Raw genomic sequence first — 15,903 nt, forward strand, 5'->3', positions numbered from 1 at the left:
GGTCGGAGGGGGTGACATCAGGCAACTTTCTTTTTTTTCTTTTGGCAGTACTAGAATGAAGTGGAATAGCATATCCATTACAGTAGGTGGAGGTGATGCTCTCATTGTCAGAGGGTGCGCTTTTGCACCGAGTATCCGCACACACAGCACAGAGCGGGAGATGAAGTGCAGCAAAAACACCATCAAGAGACAACATGAAAAAATATTTAACAGGGATGAAAAGAAAGGTTGAGAAACGGAGATGATGAGACAAACGAAAGTCAACCGAAAGCGAAAATGAGGAAATATGATTAAGTGTATGTGGAGTTTGGCTTCACTCTGACTACGGTGTGAGACGAGGAAAGACCGGTTTGTTTACTGTAAATAAAAATGTTGGCAGCGGACAGCATGAAGCCAAATAAACTGAGGCGTCACTTAAAGACATTGAATCCCAATTACGCTGACAAGCCGCTAGAGTTTTTTCAGACAAAACGTTACGAATATTGCCAACAATCATCCGGCTTTGTGAATGCTACTTTAGTAAACCAGCGAGCACTGTTAGCATCATATATGTTTAGAGCTTAAATAAGGATTTAATGTGTTTTTCAATTTCAGGGAAATTGATGCACTTTAAATCTTTTTTGTTACAGACTAAAAAACAATGTTAATAAAGTTATTCTTTGTTGTAAGTTGATCTATATTTTTTTCTTTTTGTTATCTTTAATGTTAATAAGGATATAATGTTATGCAGAGGTGCATTTATAGACAAATGATACTAGCACTGGTCTAAATTAACATTAGAACTGTTAATAAAAGAAAAGAATAGTTAGAAAAAAAAATAAAACTGATCTTTACCCGGTGGCCATCTGGACACTTTTCGGGTTTGGACAGCTGATTGCCAGTGTCCCAACCCGCTACCAGTCGGGGTTCGGACCACTGATAAAATTCCCGAGACCCCAGTTCCTCGGATGTAACGCTGTTTAGACTCAGTAAAAACAGTCAGACACACAAAGCCTCTCAGATTAACTCGGCGCCCATCCACTGTTACTTCCGGGGCAGCTGTGGGCCCAGAGGAGGAGGTGGCTTATTTGCAGCTTATTTGCGTTAAAGTGACGTAGCCCTAAAACCACTCATTCTGAAATGAGCTCAAAACAGGCAGAACTGAACAGGTGAAATCTCAGTATCTGAGAATGATTTTGTGTATTAAATGTAATGAAAGTGTTTTGTCTAGCCCACGGACTTATCCTGACTTGTTCAAGGAAGCATAATGGGTCCCCTTTAATGTCATATGATAGTGCTCCTAGGAAAAGTGCCCAGTGCTGTAAGTGGGTTGCTAATATCACTGGAATCCATTCTCAAGGACTGAAGATAGATACAGGGAGCTGAAGGTCTGTAATGAGAGTAAGCTGTTGGCTATAAAAGTAGCGGTGAAACTTTTCAATGCACCACAAAAGGCTGAGGGCCTCTCGGTCAATTTGTGCATAATTTTGTTCTGCTTTAATCAGTGACCTAGAATCAAATGCAATGGGAAGCTCAGTTCCATCTTTTATGATGTGTTACAGAACAGGGTCAATGCAATAAGGGCTAGCGTCACAGGCCAGCCTGAAGGGTAGCATCAAACCATAGTGAATGAGCAGTGCATCAGATGTTATCAGTGCCTTTGTTTCTTTGAATGCTCTGTCACATTCTTCAGACCACTTCCACTTTGCTCCAGTTTTCAGCAGTGAGTTAAGTGGATGCAGAGTCATGGCTAAGTCTAAAAAGAACTTCTTGGATTTATACAAGTGGTGTATATCAATGGCATGTCCACAGTATAAGATTTTGCTCTTGAAAAACTCACATTTGCTTTTCTTTGCGCATAGGCCATACTCACTTAGCCTGTTGAACACTTTGTTGAGGTTTTTGATGTGTTCTTCATCATTCTTGCCTGTGGCAGGGATGTCATCAAGGTAACATTGGTTACCAGGGATACCTTGAAGGACTTGATCAATGGCTCTTTGCCAGATTGCCAGAGCTGATGCGACACCAAACACAATTCTGTTGTATTGGCACAGTCTCTCGTGAGTTTTTATGGTGTCAAACAATTTACGTTTCTCCTCCCCCTTCATCTGTAGATAGGCTTAGGCTAAGTCAATCTTTGAAAATATTTTCCCATCATTTCTACAGAATAATACCAATTAAATAAAAATATTTAATGTAAAATAAGTAACTGCATGAAAATGCACTTTCTTTAAAAACACTGTTCTAATTCAACTCAGAGAAAAGATTATTGAAAATGCAAATGAATCCTGGCATTATGACAATGCCAGGATTCATTGGACTCAAATTGTGAAAGAGTGGTCCAGGGAGCATGAGACATCATTTTCACACTTGGATTGGCCACCACAGAGTCCAGACCTTAACCCCATTGTGAATCTTTGGGACGTGCTGGAGAAGGCTTTGTGCAGCGGTCACTCTACCATCATCAATGCAAGATCTTGGTGAAAAATTTATACAACACTAGATGGAAATAAATCTTGTGACATTACAGAAGCTTATCGAAACAATGCCACAGTGAATGTGTGCAATAATCAAAGCTAAAGGCGATCCAACAAAATATTACAGTGTGTGTATAATGAGGACACTGGACGCCGTGTGCAGTAGTTCAGAACATGCTTTACTTCAAGCCCTGGAACATGTACAGACCAAACATTCTGTACCAAAAGGCATTATGGGATTAGTAGTCCTACTGCTACACCTCCTCCTTTTAGCTAAAGTTCTCTTTTTTAAAAAAAAAACAACTAACTTTTCTGAACTTATATGACTTTTTCTTTATTTATTGAATACTTTGACTTGAACAAATCTCTTTTGCATTTCCTTTTCTTTATTTATCAGGACCTCTGAACTAGTTTACTCGAATTGTTATTCTTAACTTTATGTTTACAAGTCCATTCTCTCTTGAAACTCGACCCAACCTGGTAACAGTCCCTGTAGGCCTAAGGTGACTTCTGTTTCTCCTCAGAAGACCTCTGTCAGTCTCAACCACATATGATCTTGGAGTGTGGGCAGTCCAGCAGTCCCATCGGTGTTAATTCAGTTCTGAGATGAGCTTTGGAAGAGGTTTAGAGCAATGTCTATGATTGTAGTGTGTTGCCTGCCTTCATCTCACCTCGTCATCCTTCTTGCAAAAAAACCGAAGATTCGGACACTGTGGGTTAAGCTTCCCTGTGTGTTGAGGTAGGGAGGTGCGTAGGTTTATCCCCATCATCAGCTGAGCTGGTGAAAACCCATGCTCCAACGGAGTGGCTCTGTATGCCAACAGTCTTCTGCTGTGGCCACTGTCTTTTTTTCCACAAGTCCTTGATGGTTCGTAACACACACTCTGTTTCTCCATTGGTTTGAGGTAACATGGACTACTTGTGATGTGTGTGAACTGGTTGTCCTTTGCAAACTGTCTGAACAGCTCAGAAGAAAACTGCAGTTCATTGTCTAAAATCACAGTCTGTGGTGTTCCATGTCTTGCAAAAAACTCTTTCACAGCTTGGATAGTAACACCAAGAGTAGTGTATCTGAGCTCTGCTATCTCAGATATCTTAAAAAAAAATCTATGATCAAAAGATATTGTTTCTTTGACCACTCAGATAGGTCCATGCCAACCTTCTGCCACAGGCATTCTGGAACTTGAGTTGGTCATAGCGGTTCTCTGTTTCCTACTCGGTGTCTCTGACATGTTTTGTACCTCTCCACCATCTGACCTAATTATGTACAGATGCCTGGCCACCAGACTGACTCTTTAGCTCTTGCCCGGCATTTCAAAATTCCTTGGTGTCCTTCATGCAGGCACTGTAGAATTTCTGCTCTTAATGGGGGTGGCATCACAAGTCTTCCTCTTTTCATGAGAAGGCCATGAGCCAGGTAAAAATCCATTCTGTACTGCAAGTATGACTTCATCTCTGGGTCCAGCTCACTATTCTGTGGCCATCCTGCGTGACACAGTTCTGTTATTTTTGTGCACACGTTATCCTCTTTCTGTGTAGTCTTTATCTCCTCCAGTCTTTTGTCTGTTGCTGGGAGATGAGCTATAACACAGTCCATAAAAACTTCTGCCTCTTTCTCCAGCTGAAGATCTCCTACGGAGGGTGGACCTCCAAGTGGGGCTCTAGACAGGGCATCTGCTGTGATGAGGTTCTACCCTGGGACATGTATAATGTTGTATGTGAATTGCTGCAGCCGCAGGCGGATTCTCAGGATCCTTGGGAAAGATTGTCCAAGCCTCTTGTGCTCAGCAATGGAACCAGGGATTTGTGAGATACATGTCTGGAATTAAACCAAGCAGCTTTGGTTTTTGCAGCCAATAATAATGTTGTGTTGTTCTTGAACGATTTGTTCAAAAGAACAGATCTTTTGAGTGAACGAACTGAATCGGATCACTTTATTTACTGATTTGTTCCTTTCTTATCTCAGTTGAGGTCAGTGCGAGAGGGAGTGGAACTTCCATGTTCTGTGACTCACTCATGACGTGAATCTAAATGACACAGCGGTGTGCGCCTTGCAGGCATGAAGGGACTGTTGACACCTGAGCGAATGTGACTTGAGATTCATTCACTGTAAATAAACTCCATGTATCACAGTGAATGGAACACTGTTTGACTCTGCCCTAAGTGATTCAAACCGTTTCCTCCTTGCAGGGATTTGCTCTCAGGCTTTTAGCAGTGGTAAACGTTTATCCAAACTAACTGTTAATGTTGAGTCAAGCCACATGAAAATAAACACACACATGTCCCGTCCTCATTATTTTAACAGACTGATGGACACATAAGGTAAGGAGAGGAGAGGAGACAGAAGAAGAGCGAGTGAAATTCAGTACAGGCAAACTGCAGCAGAGGGAGGTGGAGGACAGGCGAGAGAAAAATTTAAATAAATTTAAAATAACAACAACAGTATATATATGTACACATACATAATATGATCCCTTTTGTGCCTCTACTGCTATTATTATTATCACAATATTATCAGTATAATAATGCTGATTTGCAATTAAATTGTGCTTTTTTATATAAGTTTGTTTGATATGTACAAGTTTCAACCTGTTTGAAATTATTTCGTATTTATTTGTTTTTAATCTCCCCGCCTTTTTGCATTAATTGATAAACTCCACAATTTTTATTTCCATTTTTCCTATAGACTAGATGCTCTGTGTCCTTAATAAAGTTGTAACTTTATTATAAAGTATAATAAAGCTTTAATAATAATAAAATAAAGAAGATTTGTTTACATTTTGTGAACATGCTGCTGATTTGCGCATGCACAGAAACAGAACTGCTGCTGAGGAGGGTTTCATTTGCTTAGTACTGTGCTGGAAGTGGCGCTGTGTCATTCACTCATGTACAGCACGAATAAACTGCGTGAACTGAAAGATTCTGTGAATTAATCTTTAAAATTATTAATTTTAATATACTCATTCTAGGGTTCAGTACACCCCAAAAAACTGCCATTCCCATCACTAGCCAATATCCAACAAGGAGCCTCCCTTCACCTCCCAATTACAGCAAAACAAAGCTGCAGCTACGAGAGACACTGACTCTTTTTGTGTCCTGACAGACTCTCTACATGTGGACTCTCAGAGACTCATTGTGAAATTGTGGCCTCCGCTCTGAAATCCAACTCCTCCCACCTGATAGAACTGAACCTGAGCTTCAATAACCTGCAGGATTCAGGAGTGAAGATTCTGTCTGCTGGACTGGAGAGTCCAAACTGTAGACTGGAGAAGCTAAGGTAATTTAAATTACAATTTGTTTTCCCTAAATTTAGTTTAAATTACTTATCTGAGTTTTATCTTTTGAGTACATTGATTTTTGGGATTTATCTGAACATAAAACCAAAGATATTTCAATGTTTCTAACTGTCTGTGAAGAAATCTGATCAAGTTCCAACCTGAAGTCCAAATGTCAGAGGGATGTTGTTCTCAGTTTGTGTAACTTTGGAAGAAGCAAACAAAATTAGTGTCAGACTGCTGAAGCTTCATATTAGTGTCAGCTGAACTCCTGAGTGTATTTGTGTCAGGAACAGAGCGTTCACTTTCAGTGTGAACAGCTGGATTCACAGCTGGTTTTATATGATACATGACTGTTGTCATGGAGATGAATACATGTTATTGTTGAGCTGCACATGGAAACCAGAACACATCTGAAGGGATTAGAGATGATTTTATTTAACTGTTTTATTCTTTATTCAGCTTGAGGTGGTGCAGTTTGTCAGAGATCAGCTGTTCTTCTCTGGGCTCAGCTCTGAAGTCCAACCCCTCCCATCTGAGACATCTGGACTTAAATCAGAACACCCTGCAGGATTCAGGAGTGAAGCAGCTGTGTGGTTTTCTGAAGAGTCCACAATGTAGACTGGAGACTCTGAGGTCAGAAATGTTTATCATGCACCGCTGAAGGCTGAGTGATAATGTTTTTATTTGTGTTTATTTCTCTCTAGCAAACTATCTCAAAAATCATAAAATGTATTTAATTGAAACTTTAAGGAAATAATTACTCGATGTGCTTCCACATATGAATGATGTTCAGAGCTGATCTAATTTAAGATGGCCGCCACAGCTGTCTGACAATAGGAAACACAGAAATGAATATTTTCAGCCAGATTGAACTGAAATTTGTTGTGGTAGTAGCTGAGCATCATTCTCAACACATACTTTGAGCGCAACACATTCTGCAACATCTTTACCTAAAACCTTGACATGAACTGATGGAGTAAACCCTGTTTGTCTGTTAGTAAAATATCTCATAATCCACTGCACAGATTTCAATGATACTGTCAAAATGTAATCATTAGCTGGACTTTTTCCAACTGATTCACTTATGGAGTCAACCTCATTCAAGATGGCTGCCACAGCTAATTGACCTTAGTATACACAAAAATGACTAAACCTCATTGATTTTAATGATATTGAGCTAAAATTGGTTGTTTATAGTATTATGTTTATGTGGCGACCCTAGATGGAACTCAGATTTTGTGGAATTTTAATTTGTTGCTCAACAACGCCACCCTGGGAATTTCGCCCAGAGAATATTACCTTTGGTTTAAGGCACACAGGTTTGGTCATGCGAGGATTAGAACATCTGAGACAGTTTAAAGTTTGCAAAATCCATTTATTAAAATTCGTTAAAATGTTCTTTTTAAAATGTTTTTAAAATCAGTTTAAGACTAAAAACAAAAGGGAATAAAAGAAAAATAGAAAAGCTGCAGTAGCTGAGGTTACCAGCCAGCGGGGGGCTAGGGGAACGACATCCACCAAACACAGCAAACCCCAAAAAATAAAAACCTTTAACACCAACCAAGTGAGACAACCCCACACTCAAGGATCACAGCACACAGAAGAGGGAGACGCCGTCACCACACCAACACCGTCACCGGACCTCAGCAACTGCAAACAAACAAACAATTAACCAATATAACAATATCAGCCCAACTAAATAACGAACAAAAGGGCTGTAAACGAAATAAGTACAGAAATCAAAATTAACAATAGACAAAACGCTTTAAAACATCAGGACCAGGCGTGGTCCTCCTGCCACGCCACATCGGGAGGTGAACCGGGCGCGTTGATGCCACACCCCAAACACTGCTTCAATAAGGGCAGATAACGCAGACTCAGTCCAATTTTAAAACGATGGTACAGATATCAGGGAGACGAACACAGGGCAGAACAGAGCAGAGCAGCAATGGTCCAACTGTGGGGAGCCTATGAGAAATTAATTAGTCACCATTTTAAATAAAACTATAACGAACTGAAGCTTAAAGGAATATTAATTTCTTACCTGCCGATCCACAACCATGCAAACACAGACTCGCAGAACGAGGAAGAGAAGGAGCGCAGTACAGGCAACGTTTTACCTATGATCACACTCCAAATTAGATTTTCTGACCAAGATCAGCTAAAGTGCAGGGAGGGAGAACACCTACCACCAGGATATCAGCAGAACATGCACCAGCCAGTGTTTTGTTGCTTTTTCGTGGCCAGATCCCACAGGACGCAAGCCACACAGCGGGAGAGCAAAGACGACACACCTGAATGAACGCCACAGCTCCTTATATACACCACGCCCACCTTAAGAACCGGGCTTCTCACCTGGAAACTATTTGCGTGGAATTAGGCGTTTCTATACCACTACATTCAGTTTATCATAATAAGTTCTGAATTTCCTATGTTGTGGTCATAGCTGAGTCATTCACAACACAGACTCCAAGTGTTAATGAATCATGAAGGATTGCAGAAGGTATTACAGTATCTCCTGAGATTGTGCAGAATGTTATTTCCAAGTTTTGACCAAAACAGCTGCAACTCCATCATTTCTCATCATAAGATGATCTGAGTCTAAAACTCTGACATGAAAGGCGGCGGGCGATATGCATTCCTTCAAGGAATGCTGGGCGTTTATTTAGTTGTGTGCTGAGATGAATCTGATGTGAAAGTTGTGGTGACACTAAAGTGCCGACATAAGGCTGATATTATACTGATCCACACTGAGGAGCTTCAGGAGAAACTCTGCTTTCTTCTTCTGGGCTTTAATTCAACATNTAAAACAGCTTTCAGTTGGATCAATGTTTTTCAGAGTTCAGAGTCTTTAAAAGTCTTGTTTTGTTTTCTAAACTTACATGTTTTATTCTTTATTCAGTTTGATGAGATGCAGTTTGTCAAAGATCAGCTGTTCTTCTCTGGGCTCAGCTCTGAAGTCCAACCCCTCCCATCTGAGACATCTGGACCTGAGTTACAATAACCTGAAGTCTCCAGATGTTCAGCAGCTGTTGGATCTTGTGGAGAGTCCAGCCTACAGCCTGCAGACTCTGAGGTCAGTAGAAGGTTGGAGTCGTTCCTGCTGCTTTCAGCAGAATTTGACTAAACCCAGCTCTTCTCAAAGCAAAGATCCAGTGTTTCCTGTAAACCTGCAGCTTCTCAGTAACTGTATTTCTGAATGAATCTCTGAGAGGAGAACAGGGACTGGTTTCAGGATCACACAGAAAGACAAGAAAAGAAGGAAAGACCCATCATTACTTGAAGGAATGCATATCACTCACCAAAATAACATCTAATTTTTTTCAGTTAGCTTTTTTGCACCATTAGTTGGCCTTTTATTGAAATGTTTTAACTTTTACTAGCTTTTTTGGTACTCTTAGTTAGCCCTCTGGTACTATTAGTTTAGTTTAGTTTATGTTAGCTTATTATCAGTTTATTGTGTCTTAGTTTGGTTTTCCTCATTTTATTTTAGGATGAGTTAGTGTAACTTGTTTTAGATAAGTTTAGTTTAGTTTTTTTATCGTAGTCTCCTAGCCTTTTTTTTTACTTCTGTTCATTTATTGTATTATTTTTTTATGATGTAAAACACTTTGAACTGCCTTGTTGCTGAAAAGTGCTATATAAATAAATTTGACTTGACTTAATGTGATCATGTGATATCTCAAATGATCTGTTAGTACTTGGAGGATGTGTTGTGAATGACTGTCAGCTACTACCACACCAGATTTTAGTTCAATATCTGTAAAATTTACTGAGGTATAGGTATTTTTGTATAACCTACATTTCATTAGCTGTGGTAGCCATCTTGAACTGTGTTGACTTTAAAAGTTCATCAGTTGTAGATGTAAATCTAAAATTTATTGACTGAGATTTTCATTAAAATCCATCCAGTGGTTCATGAAATATTTTGCTAACAGACAAGCAGGATTGACTCCCAACAGTTACTGACAAAGTTTTAACCAAAGATGTTGCTGAATGTGTTGTGATTGAAGTATGTGTTGGGGTCTCTGAAAGACTCATTTATCTCTTCTGTTGCTTCTTCTTCTCTCTACAGATGGAGGTGATGACCTTTGTGAAGGAGCCACTGAAGATGATGGTGTGTTTCTGGGAGAAGATGAGCTGTGTCCTGATGATCCACAGAGGCTGAAGCAGCAGCAGCTTGTATGCAGAGAGACTCTGACTGGACTGTTTCTGGGAGGTGGAGAGGAGAGGAGAGCTTTATCCAGCAGTGACTGACAGAGGAATCAGAAGAAGTGGAGATGACTCTCAGTGCTGCAGTGGGAACTGATCTGAGAACAGCTCTACTGTCTCACATAGAACCGGGCTGTGGAAACAAGCAGCTGGGATTTAGTGAAGCAGATCCTTTGAAATGTCTATCTTACAGAATCTCAGCTTTTACTTTGTGGAAAATGTTCCTGTTGATGCTCAGTGGGATTTTTGTCTTTGCAAACTTTCTGTTGTAAATTGTTACTGAATGAGTAAAAATGAAGTGAATTTTGATAAAGTAACTATAAAGACACCTGGATGAGAAGAGTTGGACACTTTGTGAATCCAAAGTTCAGACATAGGTTCAGTCTTGTTGTCAATGTGTCATGATTTGGGTATTTTTGATTTTCTACATTTGATTTTCATGTTTTCGTTGTTGTAATCTATGTGTTCAGTTTGTTCCTTGTGCTTCTTTATAATATCTTTTTAAATTTTGCTTCTTATCTTGTCTTGTATTTTAGATTAATGTATTGTCTTTATGTCACTTTCCACCTCCTCTCAACTCAGTAGATTTCCAGTCAGCCTGCAACACCCACTTCACCTGTTCCTCATTACCTGTTAGTCCCACCTGTAACTCATCACCCTCAGCCCTTTATATTCAGTCTTTTGTAACACACTTGCTGCAATCATGCACAATGTGGTTCTCCTCATGTTTCCTGTGATTTACCTTGTGGATTTTTGTCTACTGCCACCTCAGCATTTGTTTTCATTTCTTCTTGTTCTTTCAGCTGCTCCCTTCTTTAGGGGTTGCCACAGCGTAAAAAACTCGCACAGATCATTAGGATTATTGTTTTACGCCGGATGCCCTTCCTGCCACAGTCTGGGCTACAGACCACAAGCTCAAAGCAGAAGAAGTCCAATAAGACGTCTCATTCTACTTTGTTGTCATTTTCTTTGTCAGCAGCTGGAGGAAAACATTCAGACAAACTTTGAGTCTTGATATTGATGACAAAGTCAGATTTGGAGCTGTTTGCTGGTGACATTTAGTGACTTTCTGCTCCTCCTGTAGGACAAAGGTTGTTGTTGAAATGTGAGAAACTGTCTTCACTCTCTTCTGTCTGTCCGTCTCATTCTGATGTCCTCCCTCTTCTGCAGCTGATCTCATCTAAAAGTGTCCCATCTGTCTGTCCTCTTCTTCATCCTCTCTGCTTCCGGTCTTTTTCATTTGACTCAAAGGATGCTGCAATAAAGTCAACTAAATTGTTATGATCATGCCTGTTTACCCTTGCTCTGCCTTCTCATGCCACTAATCATTCTTTATTCAGCTCACCTGTCTCTCCTCCCTGATTATCTCTCCCTCACCTGGTCCACACTCTTTAGTCTCCTCCTCTCCAGTGCCAGATTATTGAAAGCAGTAATGTCAGTAGTTCTCCGGCAATTTTGGACTGATTTCCTGTGCCTCCACTTTGTTCACATTCCCTGGATTCACCCCTATGCCCTGCCCCTGTCGAACCTGTGCTGGACTACGGATTTCTGGACATCGACCCATGCCTGTCTCTCTGACCTGCACCTTTGGCCTGCCCCCTTGGTTTTGTCTCACGCTCTCCTGGTTACGACCCTTGCCCACCCGACCCCGAGTCTAGTTTTGCCCTGGTGGCCTACCTGGTGGGAAAGCTGAGCCTAGCCCCCGTTCTTTAACTCCTCACGGTCATTGTCCACCAGTTGACCGGCTTCGTTCTCCATCACACCGCCTCCCAGGTTAGTCTTACTACTTTTGTCCATTCCTACTTTCTGGGTTACGTGTGGATCACCAAACTCACCTCTCTCTCCTCAAAGCTGCTGCTGGAGTTCCAGTTGTGGAGTGTAACGTTCTCCCTGTCATTTAATAAAGCCGTGTTAACCTTTCACTCCTGTGTTGAGGCTGAATTACCGGGTCCGCTAACTGAATCTTGTCATAAATGTTCTGTCTTTTTCAGGCCTCGCTCTAATGATTGGGCTGAATCCTAAAAACCTTAGATTCAATAATGCCATTCCTGCTCAGACTTCACCACACTTTTAAACACAAACTAACTGGACTAAGTTTAAATTTTTAATTCTCTGATTTACCATGGTAATATTTTTTATTTTACACAGATATAATTATTTTTTTAAAGACAAAAAAAGAAAAATTTCAGATGTCCTACAGTACCTGCTTGGAGACTGCTGCAGACTCCACAGACCCACACCTACAGCCATTAAGGGGACGCAGCACAACATTTCAGAAACTAGAACCTTTAAAAGGGCTGCTACTGAAAGACAGGAAAAAAGACAAGAAAACTTTAATAAAAGTGTTGAACACATCACTGTTGGTATCAGTGTGGTTAACAGCACTCATTACTACACTTAGAATAATTCGACTGAAGGATGGGAATCATTTCAAATCACTTCATCGTCATCTGGGTTCAGAAACCTGACATCATGCAGTTCATGTTTTCACCACCAGAGGGACACAAATCAGCACCAAAGAAGAGTCCAGTTCCTTCCCACTTAAAGGAGATACATTAGAGCTGAACTGAACAGGAATCAATAATATTTATTAACACCTGATCATCACTGTTTGTCCAGTTCTGTCCTCAGAGACAAACTGTACACATGTGACAATATTAAAGATGGCCGACAGGCCTTTAAATGATCCAGTGAACTGCTCTCAGTCTCCACTTTACCTGATGAGTTCAACATGTTGCAGTTTTGTTTAAACTCATTCGTTCAGTCAGATCGTTTCACACTGATTCTTTAGAGTTTGATGAAAACATGACTCCCAAAGAAAAGTCCTTATGTTCATTCATTCATTTTCTCCTGTTTGTTTTAATTCCATGAAACCTCCAGATGTTGAACCGGTCAGTCCCACTAAAACAGGACGTCGTATCGACTGCACTGCATCTGACCTTGAAACACCTAGAAAACTAAAACGCAATGGCCCGGTTGCTTTTTGTGACTTTAGCAACTTCAGCATTCAATACCATAATCCCACAACACCTGTTCAACAAACTGGACCAACTTGGACTGAACACTCTCCTGCGAAACTGGATATTTTAACTGGACTTTTTAACAGACAGACCACAATTCGTACGGGGAGGAAACAACAGGTCAGACATGATCACTCTAAGCACAGGCTTCCCCCAGGGATGCGTTCTCAGCCCCATACTTTACACCCTGATGACTTATAATTGCTGTGCCAAATACAAGACAAATCACATCATTAAGTATGCGGATGACATAACAGTAGTGGGTCTCATCCAGAACGGGGAGGAAAAACACTACAGAGAAGAGGTGGACCTCTTCGTTCAATGGTGTGGCAACAACAACCTGCATCTAAACGTGGAGAAAACAAAAGAACTGGTGATCGACTTCAGGAAGAAACAGCCTGAGCACACCCCACTCTTCATCCACAACACTGCAGTAGAGATTGTCCCACACATCAAGTTCTTGGGGGTCCACGTTGCCAATAATCTCAGCTGGTCACTGCACACCACCTACAAGCGACTTCACTTCCTGCGCAGGCTAAAGAGAGCACACAAAAAAAAAAAAAACAATCCTCACTACCTTCTACAGAGGCACCATTGAGAGCGTGTTCACCAACTGCATCTCTCTGTGGCACGAGAACAGCAACACCCATGACAGGAAGGCACTGAGGAGAGTGGTGAGGTCAGCTGAGAAGATGATCAGGGTCATGCTGACATCTATTGGGGAACTGGCCAAACAACGCTTTCTGTCGAGGACAACCAGAATCATCAAAGACCCACTCATCCCAGTCACAGCATGTTCTCTCTCCTACCCTCAGGCAGAAGATATCGCAGCCTGTCTTGCGGAACAGTAAGGTTCCGTGACAGCTTCTTCCCCACCGCCATCAGACTTATGAATACTGTATAATACCTAAGTCTGAATTACAATCTCATCGACCTGCTCAGAATTTTTGTTGTCTTTAATCTGCTCAGCTGCTGACCAAACACTCCCTTAACTATATCTCATCTACCTGTTCATTGTTTTTGCACACATGCTGTCATATATTGCACAAATGCGAATGTATGCACCTTACTACATATTTTTTTTATTATTTAAACCACCTCTACCTCGATCTTGTGTTTTTATGCCTGACATATTTTACTTGTTTAATTTTAGTGTTTTGATTTTTTTTTATTATTACTTCATAGTTTTTCAAACTGTTTATGTCGTGTGCTAATATGCATTGTAATTTTGTTCTACAGTGCATCCTTGATGTTATGTTGAATGACAATAACGAGAATCTGAATCTGAATCTAAAGCTGCTGTTTTCACATCAGAGATGATCGACGTCTTTTAATCAAATCCTTTGGAAAGAATCATTTTAAATGTAGAAGCTCTATGACAGAGGGGAGAGACATTTAGAAAAGGAAAAACTGGATTTTCTACAGGATTTATTCTTATTTTATCATTACTCCAAATGTTCCCGAAGTTTTTATCAACTTTATCAGATATTTCTTTAAAAAGTGATCAAATCAGGCAACCAGATGGCCACCTATATTCCCGAGGACCCCTCCATGAATCCAACAAACTCCTGGAAATTTTTCCATTTTTCTTGATGTTTCTGCCATCACAACCAATAATGTTTCAACATCGTCTTTCTGTTCAGAGAGAATTTTTTGACTTGATGAGAGAAATTTCTGGATTTGAAGTTGGAGGCCAGAGGCAGCTGGAAACAGCTGGACAACAAGATGCTTCCTGGCTCCAACTCATGGATGTCCTGGACATAAGTCTTACTGACGATGATGAGAGGAACGTCCACATGATCTTAAACGGAGTGCTGAACATAATTTATGATCCAAAAAAGAAGAACAGACCTCTGTGGCCTCCGCTGTTTCCTGAAGCTCTTTATTCACTCATTTCTGATCCAACATCCAGTTTTCTACTGACAGGACTTCACCACTACTCCTGAGAGGACTTCCTGGAAACAGGAGACAGCTTGGAGACAAAAACATTATATGTCCAAATGTAGTAGGACATATAATGTAAAATTAATAATATATATTGTATATAATATTTGAGTTGGGTGTGGAAGAATTTGACTGAGCCACACAGTCCTGACCTCAGCCCCATCCAGCACCTTTGGGATGAGCTGGAACAGAGACTGAGAGCTGGACCTTCTCATCCAACATCAGTGTCTGACCTCAGACATGTTCTACACAAGGAATGGGCACAAAGTCCCACAGAAACACTCCAAAACCTCGTGAGAAGCAAGAAGAGTGGAAGCTGGTGAAGCTGTGAAAGCAACGGCTGAAAGAAAAGCCAACCTGTGAACACTGATGGATCCCAGAATATCCAGCTGAAAGCAGGCAATGTTTTCTTGGTTTTTCTCCTCTTCTTCTTTGGAATAATATGTGTCTGTAATGTATGTGTGTGTCTGAATGGATAGTTTTATTGTTGATTTTAGTCTAAAACGTCCAATGAAGCACTAAGTTTGCAAATTAGCCTTTGACTAGAAAACCAAAGCAACTCTGGCATTCTTCTGATGTGCAACAAACTTTTGCCATCATCCTTGTTTATCTTTTAGCAAAATATTGCATGAACCTCAAGACAGATTTGAATACAACTTTTAAAAAGTAATCATTACATTTATGTCAACAACTGATTCTCTTTTGGGGTCAACCCAATTTAAAATGGCCGCCACAGCTAATCGATATCAGCCATCACATAAATGTCTCAAATTTTATCAGATTTACTGATATTTTTTTTATTTTTTTTTTTATTTTTTTTTTTTTGTATGGCCTCCCTTCTCCCCTTACAGCCATCCTCTCCACACCATTATTGAAAACTATTTATTCTAGTGATTATCAAGTGGAGATATATATATATATATATATATATATATATATATATATATATATATATATATATATATATATATATATATATATATATATATATAT

General features: G+C 40.3%; 1 protein-coding gene and 1 long non-coding RNA gene across 4 annotated transcripts in view; one reads left to right on the forward strand and one right to left on the reverse strand.

Annotated features, from left to right (window-relative positions):
• LOC108251540 (ribonuclease inhibitor-like) overlaps positions 1-15,903 on the reverse strand; it is a 157,365-nt gene that overhangs the window by 81,809 nt on the left and 59,653 nt on the right. The window lies entirely within an intron of this gene.
• On the forward strand, positions 6,229-11,868 carry LOC108251334. The gene is made up of 2 exons (XR_005232732.1): positions 6,229-6,367; positions 9,810-11,868. It is a non-coding gene; the product is annotated as an uncharacterized LOC108251334 (long non-coding RNA).

This window comes from Kryptolebias marmoratus, linkage group LG23, assembly GCF_001649575.2.
Source record: "Kryptolebias marmoratus isolate JLee-2015 linkage group LG23, ASM164957v2, whole genome shotgun sequence".
Classification (NCBI taxonomy): Eukaryota; Metazoa; Chordata; class Actinopteri; order Cyprinodontiformes; family Rivulidae; genus Kryptolebias; species Kryptolebias marmoratus.